This window comes from Branchiostoma floridae, chromosome 18 (assembly GCF_000003815.2).
Source record: "Branchiostoma floridae strain S238N-H82 chromosome 18, Bfl_VNyyK, whole genome shotgun sequence".
NCBI lineage: Eukaryota > Metazoa > Chordata > Leptocardii > Amphioxiformes > Branchiostomatidae > Branchiostoma > Branchiostoma floridae.
The window spans coordinates 3,926,425-3,938,942 of NC_049996.1; the positions used below are offsets into that span (position 1 = coordinate 3,926,425).

Sequence of the window (12,518 nt, forward strand, 5' to 3'; positions counted from 1 at the left end):
TTAGATAAACCAAAATTTTATCTTCATAATCCAATTTCCAATATCTTTATATAAATGATCATAATTTTTTTTCCAATTGCAGAATGGCTGCCAACCTTTAAGCAACGGGAGAATTTTTTGATATTTTAAGTATTTGGTTTGGACAGTTAATGTCAATGTAGCACTGTACTAAAGTTAGTTATTTATATCAACATTGCCACATAGACAGTATAGACAGAGGGTAAGGTTTGTCATTTTCTTTAACCTCCCCGACCGAAGCCATATACCCATTTTTTTACATTTTTACACCTGGGTAAAGTGAGGAAGGTCGTGTAAAGTATCTTTCCCAAGGGCACAACGCACGTATTGAACTTGGGACCATTAGATTCCGTGTCGAACGCTCTACCAATTACGCCAAAACAAATGACATTTGAAATAAGCGCGGATGCTATCCATATAATAGAGTCAGCCTTGCCTAACAAAGAACATTGTTCCCACCAAAATCAAGTCCAGATGGTACGGGAGTTAGTTTAACGCTGCGGTCATATGTCATTATGGCATCCCCAATACCGTCTATTGTCTGGCATTGTGCGACAAATACTGTGGTTAACTCTCTAACAACCCAGGTTTGGGCACCGCGTATTGACATACGGTCGCGCTATTGTACTGCTGGATTGGTTTTTGTAATTGTTTTATTGAATTTCTCATAGCTTGGAACTAGCCAAATTGGGAAATCTGTAATTGGTACGTTTGAGGGAGAAAGTATAGGACACTAGTGGCATTGTGTCATGGTCTCGTGTTTAAGATATTGAGGATGGATTTCACTTGTTGATGACTTTACCTAGCTACACTAAAGGAAAAGTACTAGTAGAGAATACTACCATCAAGAAAGGTTATTGCCACTAAATACGTTCACAGAAGAAGGTGCATGTCCTTGGTGCTGAACACATACACAGAAAACGTACCTATCCTTGGTGCTGAACACATACAGATAAAAAGTATCTGTAACTTGGTGACGAACAATTACACAGAAAAACGTACATGCAATTTGTACTGAACACATTTTTAGAGAAACGTGCATGTCATTGGTACTAGACACATTCACAGAAAGACGTACATGTCATTGGTGCTGAACACATACATAGAGAAACGTACCTGTCCTTGGTGCTGAACACATACACAGAAAACGTACCTATTATTGGTGCTGAACACATGCACATAAAAATTATCTGTCCCTTGGTGACGAACACATACACAGAAAAGCGCACATGCCATTGGTACTGAACACGTTTTCAGAAGAAACGTGTATGCCATTGTTACTGGACACATTCACAGAAAGACGTATATGTCCTTGGTGCTGAAAACATACACAGAGAAACGTACCTGTCCTTGGTGCTAAACACATACACAAAATGACGTACATGTTCTAGGTGCTAAACACATACACAGAGAAAGATACCTGTTCTTGGTGCTGAACACATACACAGAAACTAGAGTTCGGGGACCTCATACCTCCATGAAATATCTATTACTTTTTTGTGGATGGTATGTATGTTTATAGTCGGTTGTATTTGAGAGTAATGGTTATATAATATAGATGTTATGGGAAAGTAGTGGTGTATTTATTTAATGACACAGAGGATGATTGTCCATCTGATTAGTAATTATCAAAATGTGACACTTAATTGTGTAATGTGCGTTTAAGAGGTCGACGGCATATGGTAGCGTGGTGTTCCTTAAGCTTGATGTTTGGCATTTAAACTGTCTAAGGTTGTCAGCATTATTGAGGTTCGACTATGTGCCTCAGAGCTGTGTGGTGGGAGGAAGTTGGGAAACTCAGAAAGAAGAAGGGATGTGGCCAACTTTAGTCAGATGGTGATTTGATTTTCCACCAATATGTCATAACATCAGCTGTTCACACGGTACAAAAACGAGATGCACACTTTCCTCTGACAGCCCTACACCAACTGTAAGATGAACACTTGGCGGCAACCCCGTCTGCTAAAAAACAAGTACCATTGGCTACGAAAGAGACAACTAACAACTGTCCCTTATCGTAACAAAATCAGAACATCTGTATCGCCCATAAAACTTCTGACACCCAACCCAGATGAGAGGACCTAATGGCATTTTAATCACCATGTACAGTATGTGAGACATCCATACCTGTTAAGCATTATCGTTAAATGTACCTCAACTTCTTACAATTATACTTACGCTTCACATCTCCATGATATCCTAAGCAGACATAAATAAAACTAATTATCATATTAAAAAAACTCGGGGTTCCCCAAACAGCTGTCACCTCACCATCTGCTTGGAGCTAAGCCCATTAACAAATACATAAAGCACGATGCCTGTACCAATATATCTCAAATATAGGGGTGATTTCTGATATTATTACATCGATCATAACGACAGATACGGCTCCCAAAATCTCATCGATTCTAGCTTTCATCACACCCCACCAACACAACAAGTATGAAACCAATCCATTCAGCCGTTCTTGAGTAATCATCTACACAGACAGAGACACATAACAGAAAATATAACCTCCATTCCATGACATTTCATGGAGGTAATAATGTAACTGCCATTGGTGCTAAACTTATAAACAGAAAACCACCTGCCATTAGTGCTGAACACATACACAGAAAAACGTACATGTCATTGGTGCTGAAAACATACACAGAGAAACGTGTCTGTCCTTTGTCACAAATACATAACACAACACATATACACAAACACAGAAAAACTGCAATTGGTGCTGATCACACTGTCTGCAACCCTTACCTTACACTTAGCATTAGCAATTATGTGCAAACATTTCCTACATTTTTTTAAAATTTAATACAATTTATGCAGGCTTACCACTCGTATCACAGTGTCAAATGTCCAGTAAAAACTCTTGTTTTCCCTTAGCAAAGAAAAATAACGTTTGGGTGACGTTTTCTTGCAACACCGTGTGAGGACTTAAAAACAACTGATACCTATATCAACCTTCATACACAGATGGCGAAATGCGTAAGCCACAAGGATTATTTTCGCTAGTCGTGATTTTCTTAACACAGCAAAACAGTATTTTGTTTCAAGACGGTTCCAATACAGAATGAAGATCAGATGCTCTCCAAGCAGATGTTAGGCCTTGCCTTTTTTAGCACCTTAAACGATTTCATATTATTTTGCAAATTTCGTCTGGTAAGTTTGTTCGTCAGGTTAACGACAAAATGACAATCTGACAAAAAGACGTTCAAGAATATGAAATAAGAAGCTTTTTTACGACTATCCACAACAACGGGATTTCCTAGAACTTTTGAGATAGCAACTACTATTGTCATGATTAACTCTTTAACCCATATTCATCAAATAACATATAGATAGGTGTAGGCTGGATTTTAAAAAAAATGTATGACCAACCAATGACGCTATGCATATCAAAACTAACCCTAAAATTAAACTAGACTGTTTCTTGCACTGCAGCTGCGAAGCTGGTGTGTTACGCCGAACGGCGGTTATAGCGGCTATATAGATACAGGTAGAGGTACAGATACAGATACAGATACAGATACAGATACAGATACAGATAGAGTTCGTGACACCAGACACGCTAGACTTGACATGCATGATGATGGGCTGGTACAGAAAATTCTGCATTTATATCGCTTCGCCTCATCAAGTTTTCTTAATGACCGGAAGACGTGTGCGATGGCAATTTCTTACCGCCGCGTAGCCTTTTCGTCTTGACATGTCTGTCTCTTCAAATGACTCTTTGTAATGTTACGATGTACACATCCTGTCTGTAAAATATATCAGAGGTTATATTCTCCATCTGGTGTATAAAACTAATGATCGTCCAATTATGAATTGTCACTAATTATGAAAAGGAAAAGGTCTTGTCCAAACAAATCTGTCTGTTCCGTTATAGAAAAGGTTAAACTCTGACTAAAAAATTGACTTAACGGAAGTCAGTTACAAGTGATTTCCTCAGTTTTCTACAGTTTTTAGGTCCATTCGTGCTGAACACGTGACTTGTCGCATGTGTGACGTCAGCAATGGGTCAAAGGTCGCTGAAGTCGATAACGTCCCCGTGCATTCACGACCAAAAATGCTTTTTACTTGTCTTGTTTTCTTTCCTCACAGAAATTTTTTCTTTCAGAAAAAAATATTTTGTCCTCAAGAAATCTTAGAAAAATGTGCTTGTCAATGGGGCAAGCAATTTTTTTTTATCATAAGAAAAAAAGCAAAAAGATTTTGCTTAAATCTCTAGAAAAAATTGTTAGTTTCTCGTTTTGCTTGAATTTTATTCTACATGTTCTTCCTGCCAGAATATTTTTCTTTATAGAAGAATTGTCCATGGTGTAAGCAAAATAAGCAAAAATTATGTTTGGTAGTGTTTTTCGTAGTTGTAGTGTGACCAGTGTGGCCTTTTTCCATGTATGTTACAGACTCAGTTGAACTTTTGTGCTATCATATGTTCTATACTTTCCTGTCATTTGTTACAGTCACCCTTCTATCAATCAATTCCTGCCTATTTACCTACTATTTGCCTTTCGATAATTCTATAGTTGAGGAAAATATACTCCTTACAACAAAAACATTTACTTGGCTGACTTAAGATTTTACAAAACACCTCAGCTACTTCCTTTGAGGGGCCCAAGTTATCTTCGCTGCAAATGGCGTTTCAGGTAGGAAACGTAACTGAGTTTATATCCCCTCGACTCGGTCAATTTAGTCAATCGTGTAAAAGAAAGCTTTATTTTTTCTGTGACTTTTCAAACTGATTAAGATATTTACAAAATCCCACAGATGATTAAAATACAAATTTTAGAGTTTTTTTTTATTCTGGCGAAGGTATAAGATCAGCTTACCGAAATTTTCTAACTAAACTAACTTAGAACCACCGCAAGCATTTTCCTATGGCAGTAAGAGACTAAAGTGCATGGTGCTACCGCGTACTTAGAACAACCGCGAAAAGTCATTTTTCCTGCTACCGCGAAATTAAATCCCCGCGAGCTTAAATGCATTAACGGTATTGTTGGGTCGGTACAGCCCTTCCGTCCCTGTTGAGAGAAATTTGTCGCGCCCTGATCTAGATGACCCTTTACTCCTCTTGCAAAGGATCTATGGTCTTTTTACGTGCGGAAAGACGGATATATTATTATTCACAGCTAAAGTCTGTCGAAAATTCCCGACTATAAGTCCATTTTTTTTTACTTTGAAAAGAGCTGATCTCTTCAACATATATCTACCAACTCAGATTACCTTACAGACGATGTATAACTTATGTCATTAAGTGAGATGAAAGTTTTTTTCATAGAAGCTAGCAGAACAAAGCTTCACAAATACACCTTTCAGGTCACAGTATTACGTTCTTGACACATTGTCGATATGCAATAAGAAGTTGCTTTCATGAGCCTAAGAATGCCATGTCCACTTTTCTAACAATAGACATCAATGAATAGATAATGATCTTATATATATACAGTCAAACCTGCCCAAGCGACCACCTCTTCTCAGCGACCACCTGGCCATTTCGACCGCTTTTTCTCGGTCCCGATTTATTTTCCCATTGACGTAAGTATTAAGCGACCTTTTCTCAACGACCACCTGGCCAACGCGACCGCGACCGGCCCAAATTGGGACCCATAACGACCGCATCATTTTCAAAATTGAGGTTTTCATCGATTTTTGATGACAACTAGCGCGATTTTGTGCCGAAATCGGCCAGCTTGCGTCGGATTTGGGGGTTACAGTTTACAGTGTGCGTGTTGTATTTGACATTGAAGACCTCGCTTCTTTGCGTGCGTGCAATGTGCTTGCTATTTCCCATTAAACACAACGGAAACCATTTATACTTTGCATCGGGCATGTTTTGAGTCGATACTCTTCTCAGCGATCGACCACCTCTCCAAATCGGCCGCTTTTTGAAAAAACAGCCACGCAGCCACGTATATAACCCGGTCCCAAACATTATGAAACATGATCAAAGTATTAGATGTAGAAAGTAAGTAAGTTCACACGTGCGTATATATCCAAGTCCGTATAAGGTCCGTATAGACATTTTGGCATCTACCAGGCTCCACATGTCACATGAGTAGGGGTCCTTCCCGGTGTAAGTGGATCAAACCATTCCGGCGAAATGGGGTAGGGAATGAACTCTTTCCAGCAGCCTTCATAATTCCTATATCGCCTATTAAGCCCGTTGGTCAATTTTCAAGTTTAGTTGCATCGATGATAAGAAATTATGTCAGCAAAAAACATTCTGCTATATACGTGTACACTTCTTTGCTCTTTACACCGTGTGTATGAGAGCACCTTTCAGCATTTTTGTGCAAAGTCAGTGTGGCAAAGAATACAATCCATCGACTCTATAGTTCTTGTTTCTCAACTGTTTTTTCTTGCATTCTCTTTGCTTTTGGACAGACGAGGACGATGTGGCACTGACACCTCAAGTTATTTAATATTAACGGTGCCACACACACAGTACTGACGGGTAGAGGTATTCTTTCTTTCTTTCCTCCTCGACCGAAGCCAAAAGCCCATATATACGGTGAGGAAAGTAGTGTACGAGGGGCGTTCAATAAGTAATAACTCTAACCCACTTCCAGTTGTCTGATCTAGATAAAATTATGCATGTGTAATGATTCGTATCTCTATAGTTTATGTTTCAAAAAAGAGCTCTGAAGTAATTGTGGTTTCTGATTTACTGGTGTTTGAACTGAGTTAGGTGTGAAATGAACCAGGTGTGAAATGGAGCCAGTTGAGTGTCGCGCAGTGATTCGGTTTTTGTATTTGAAAGGACGCACACCAAAGGAGACTTTTGATGAAATGAAAGAAACTTATGGTGATGATGCCCCATCATATGACCTTGTAAAACGCTGGCATCCTGAATTCAAACATGGCCGGAAGTCTGTGGAAACAGCTCCCAGACCTTGTCGTTCCTCTTCTGCCATTGACAAGGCATCTGTTGGAGAACCAACCTGGGGTGCCCTACAAAAACGGTGTCCAGAGATACATCAAACTATGGGAGAAATGCATAACTCTGGGTGGTTCCTATGAAGAGAAAGACTAATAACTGTGCCAAGTTTCATTAATCTCCTGCTATGGGAAATGAGTCAGAGTTATTACTAATTGAACGCCCCTCGTAAAGTGCATTTCCTAAGGGCACAACGTCTGGGCAACGGCGGGTATCGAACTCGGGACCTCTAGATTCCGAGCCGAACGCTGTACCAGTTACGCCACACACGACGCAACAACCCGTCTCAACCGTTGCCTCCTGAATGAACATGGGCTCCAAAGTAACGTTGCTAACAACACTAATACCAAACTGTCTGTTATTTTTATCCAAATATTGCATATAAAAAGTCCAATTTCCGATGTGTGTATTTTCTGATTCAGCGCAAGACGAAAGAACTGTCCAATTGCTAAGATGCGCATCTTCAAATTTCTTCCGCCAAATTATACAACGTTTAGCAATTGCTAGAATACACAAAATAATTCAATTCGTCCATAATGAACTTTATTACCATTTTACGCCTTTACTTCTTTGGAATTTTGATGTTTTTTTTTATTTCGCAACTAACTACATTACGATGTACATACCTCGACAATTGCTTGCATATTATTTAGCCTTTGGTTTAAGTCTATAAGTTGCGTCCTTTTATCACCAACCTAGTTACTGGTAAAGAAACCCTGTTATGTTTAATTACAATATGTAGCAAGTGTTAGGATTGAGGCTGGTCACCATATAAGTATCTATGTTGGAATATAACAGAATAGCAGTTTATGTAGGCTAGACTATATGAAGGTAAATGGTTACCTTCACGTTGCATTTGTTTGCAAATCTTGACTTTCTTCGTGTTCAATATATCACTTCACTCCATTGCTAGTATTGCACCAGCCTGCACTGCTGTTCCGTCGCGTGCAGTTTTTTCTATCATCATTGATATCACGCTGCTTGAACAGGGGCTTTTGAAGTGGTTTTAAAGTGTAGAGAAGAAGTCACGACTAGAATAGCTAATGGGAGAGAAAAGCCCTCAAAAGTGGCTATTTCTAACCGCCGTGAGCTGTAGTAATCCGCGCCTATTTCAGTCTAAGCCGGCGATACAGACAAAGAAGCACGTGGTCCACTACCGTTTGAAACCCCTGGAATTGAGATACTTAGTTCGCGCATGCGCAATACGCACAAATGTTGCCAATGCAAAAAGTCTGTTAGCTGTAGCAATCCGCGCATATTTCAGTCTAAGCCGGCGATACAGACAACGGAGCACGTGGTCGACTACGGCCATTAAAAATCCCTGGAATTCAGATATTTAGTTCACGCATGCGCAATACGCACAGATGTTGCCAATGAGAAAGTCACATTTGCAGGAAATCCATGAGGCTAAATCATAGTCATGTTTCAGTCAAAGTCGTCGATACAGACAGCGGCAAACGTGATGTACGGTCGTTTCAAATCCCTGAAATTCAAATACTTAGTTTACGCATGCGCAATACGCTCAGATGTTGCCAATGGACAAGTCACATTTGCAGGAAATGTATCAGGAAGTCATAGTCATATTTCAGTTTAAGCCTTCGATACAGACAGCGGCGCAAGTGGTCCGAGGAGTTTTGAAATCCATGAAAATCAGATACTTAGTTTACGCATGCGCAATACGCCCAAATGTTGCCAATGAGAAAGTCACATTTGCAGGAAATCTATGAGGCTTAGTCATAGTCATATTTCAGTCGACGCCTTCGATACAGACAGTGGCGCACTTGTTCCACGTCCGTTTGAAATCCCTGGAATTCAGATATTTAGTTCGCGCATGCGCAAAACGCACAAATGTTGCCAATGGAAAAATTTTAACCGCCTTGAGCTTTAGTATACGCACATATTTCAGTCTAAGCCAGCGATACAGACAACGTCGCACGTCGTTGCATGTGCAGCAATGTGCAAAGCTTTACTATAAATTACATTACAGTAACTGACCATTTATATCACATAACACTGATTCATATTTTTTTTCGCGGGGTAAGATATGCCCATTGTGTTCAGTGATACCAAGAGAAACGGACAGTGGTTTCAAACTGCAATATTTCAGGATTATTCTTGCTTCAATACATGGCAGTTTTGAAACCAACGTCCGTTGAAGTGATATTTCTAGATAAGAAAAAACACGTATGGTTACCCGCGGACAATAATAAACTAGCTTTAACAGCAGAGATTGACTTCTTATTCAGAACGATACTGAAACCCACCATATCTGATGACAGCCTGGTATTATGGATGTAACGTTACGTATATTAACATTGCTTAGTCAGTGGTATTTCAAAATGTGTCCCGTATTTTTACTTTGAAAATTTAGTACATAGTATTCTGTAAGAAGGGAAGGTTTCATTCTCCAGGAGGTATGAGTTAACCCTTTTAGACGGAGTGTGTGTGTGTGGGGGGGGGGGGGGGGGGATAGGGCTTTGAGGTGTGCACCAACTTCCATGTCACATAACGCTCACGTTAGAGCCACCAATCTAAGTGAATTTCCCTGAAATGTACTTGTCAACAGTTTCTCGAAGTTTGAAAAAATTCCAATCTTTTTATTTCCATGGTAACCGGTTGTTGACGAAAATCGGTTATTTCGGTTTTAACATGTATTTTTCAGGCTTACTTGCTATTTTACCAAAGATAAAATACAATAGCTCTTATGCAATGTACTTATTAAGTATATTGTAATAAGAAGCCGAATTTCTCCGGGAGGTATGAGTGAAACATATTCCAATATCTCGTGTACTGTACATGTATGTCAGCGTTAGTTGTACCTAGTTGACATACTATACTAAATGATAGCTCTAAACAATGTACTTACCTAGTATATTCTATAATGGACGCATTCCAGGTGGTATAAGTGTCAAAAGAACAAGGCTAATTGTTATCATTATAATGGCTTTAACTCTTATATAATGTACTTACCTTTATATAATCAGAAAGGCAGTCTATTTGCAGTAGTTGTAAGTCCCGCTGTATTGTAAACCATTGCCTGTCGCTACAAAGGTAGTGGACATGCTATACTAATTGTTATCATCAGATAAAGGCTATAACTCTTATATAATGTACTTACCTTTATATAATAAAGAAGCAGGCTATGTTCAGTATTAATGAGTGCTTAATATGTGTCCACTGTATTGTATGGCATTACCAGTTGCTACAAAGGTAGTGGACATGCTATACTAATCTTTAAATAGATAAAGGCTATAACTCTTATATAATGCACTTACCTACTATATATAGTAAGAGAAGCAGAAGGTAAAGGTGCTTAATATATACTCGTTATATTCCTCGGCGTTGCCGGTTTTTTTAAAAATAGTAACTGTTGGCTTTAGACAAAGGCTATAGCTCTTAGATTAGTTAGAATATGTACTTACCTTATCATTTTAAGATAATAAAACTGTGTCCAGTACGTGTTGATTAGTAAAAAGTGCTCTTGTAACTGGTGTAGTGTATAGTAGTGGCGGTTGCTTTACATTTCAAGTAGTAGACAAGCAGTAATCCTCCTAGGAGACGGAAACTCCAAACAACAAACCTGCATCTGCTGGGGCAGTCTTACACGTTGCATACAGTTGCCCCTGTAGGACTAGTGCGCCAGTGGACGAGAGGGTGGAGAAGGACGTGCACACCCCTCCTTCACCTTAAAAACCCAAGTGCAGGCCAGGCAGACGGGTCGCCTTAAACCCGTCCGCCTACCATTGTTTTCCGAGACAGACGGATGCCAACAGTAGACATGGTATGCCAACTGTTCGCATTAGACAAAGGCTATAGCTCGTAGAATATGTACTTACGTATACCTTCACATTTTAAGAGAAGCGGGATATGTTCAGTACGAATAGTGAAGCGTGCTCTTGTGTCTGGTGTAGTGTATCTATGAAGGGGTTGGTTGCTTCACAAGCAATAGACATGCTATACTAACTATTCGCATTAGACAAAGGCTATAGATCTTAGAATATGTACTTACCTTTACATTTAAGAGAAGTAGACCATGTCCAGTACGTATTAGTAAAACGTGATCTTGTACCTTGTGTAGCGTATGACAGTGTTCATTGCTTCACAAGCAGTAGACATGCTATACTATAGCTATTGCTATAATACAAAGGCTGTAGCTCTTAGAATATACACCTACCTTCACATATTGAGAGAAGCAGACTATGTCCAGAACGAATTATTAAAAAGTGATTTTGTACCTTTTTTCGTGTATGACAGTGTTGGTTGCTTCATAACACATGTTGTAAACATGCTATTCTAACTGTTGCAATTAGATAAAGACTATAGCACTTAGAATATGTACTTACCTCCTATGTCGAATACTCATTAGTGAAACGTTCTGTTGTATCTGGTGTATTGTATGACAGTGGTGGTTGTTTCACAAGTAGTAGACATGGTATACGAACTGTTCGCATCAGACAAAGGCTATAGATCTTACAATACGTACTTACCTTCACATTTTGAAGGAAGCAGACTATTTTTATTACGAATCAGTGAAACGTGGTCGTGTGTCTTGTGTAGTGCTTGTTGCAGTGTTAGTTGCTTCAAAAAACATGAAGTAGACATGCTAGCTATACTAACTGTTGCCATTACACAGATGATATAGCTCTTAGAGTATGTACTTACCTTCTATGTCCAGTACGTATTAGTGAAACGTGCTCTTGTACCTATTGTAGTATATGGCTGTGGCGGTCGCTTTACATCGAAAATAGTACACATGCTATACTAACTGTTGTAACAAGAAAAATATACAATGTACGTACCTATATCAGAAGAGGCGAAGCAACCCGTGTCCAGGAGGTATGCACGAAACGTGGTGGTCTGTTTGCTGTATAGTGTATGATGGCGCCGGTTGCTACATATAGGTAGTAGACATTGGTGTTGTGAGGAGTCGTCTGATCGATTGATGATAGGGGAGAACCGTTGTGTATACGTAGGGGGTGGTTACCAATGGGAGTGAGGGACTGATCAGGTTCGGAGCAAATACATTAAGAAGTTTTAAGTTCTGGTTACTCCAAAATGTAGTTACTCAAGCAATTTGAAATAATTTTGGAAACGGTCAGACGTTTCAGATGACATCCACCATCTTTTATCAGTGACACTGAAGTGATCCGTGAGAAAATTGTCTGTTATACCCTGAGTATGAATGCAAATGATCTGAAAACGTCCAGTAGTTTCTTCAGGCTCTCCTAGATCACGTCAGTGTTATCGAAGAAAGATAGTGAATACCATCTAAAACGTCTGGCCGTTTCCAAAATTATATCTAGTTGCTTGAGTAACGGCTTTGGGGCGTATCTTACTACTTTCATCGAGAGTGTCACGAGCACAGTTTCAAAGAAACTTCATTGTTTTTGTGGTGAGGTCCATACCTTCGTTGTGGAGTCGTGTGACTGTAGAGTATTTGGCTCTGGGTTTAAATTATGTCATACTACCGATCTTGTGCTCTTGGTAAATGCACTTTCATCACTCCGCCCAAGTGTTAAATAGGAACCTGACTTCGGTTGGAGAGTTACATTGAATATAGAAA

The 12,518-nt window shown here is 39.4% G+C and overlaps 1 protein-coding gene across 1 annotated transcript in view; it reads right to left on the minus strand.

The window, feature by feature from the left end:
• Positions 1-11,862, minus strand: part of LOC118405718 (potassium voltage-gated channel subfamily H member 8-like) — a 163,926-nt gene extending 152,064 nt beyond the window's left edge. The window contains exon 1 of the mRNA XM_035805383.1: positions 11,755-11,862. The gene's annotated coding sequence lies outside the window, so the exon portion shown is untranslated. The remainder of the gene's footprint in view (positions 1-11,754) is intronic.
• Between the last annotated feature and the right edge of the window lie 656 nt (positions 11,863-12,518).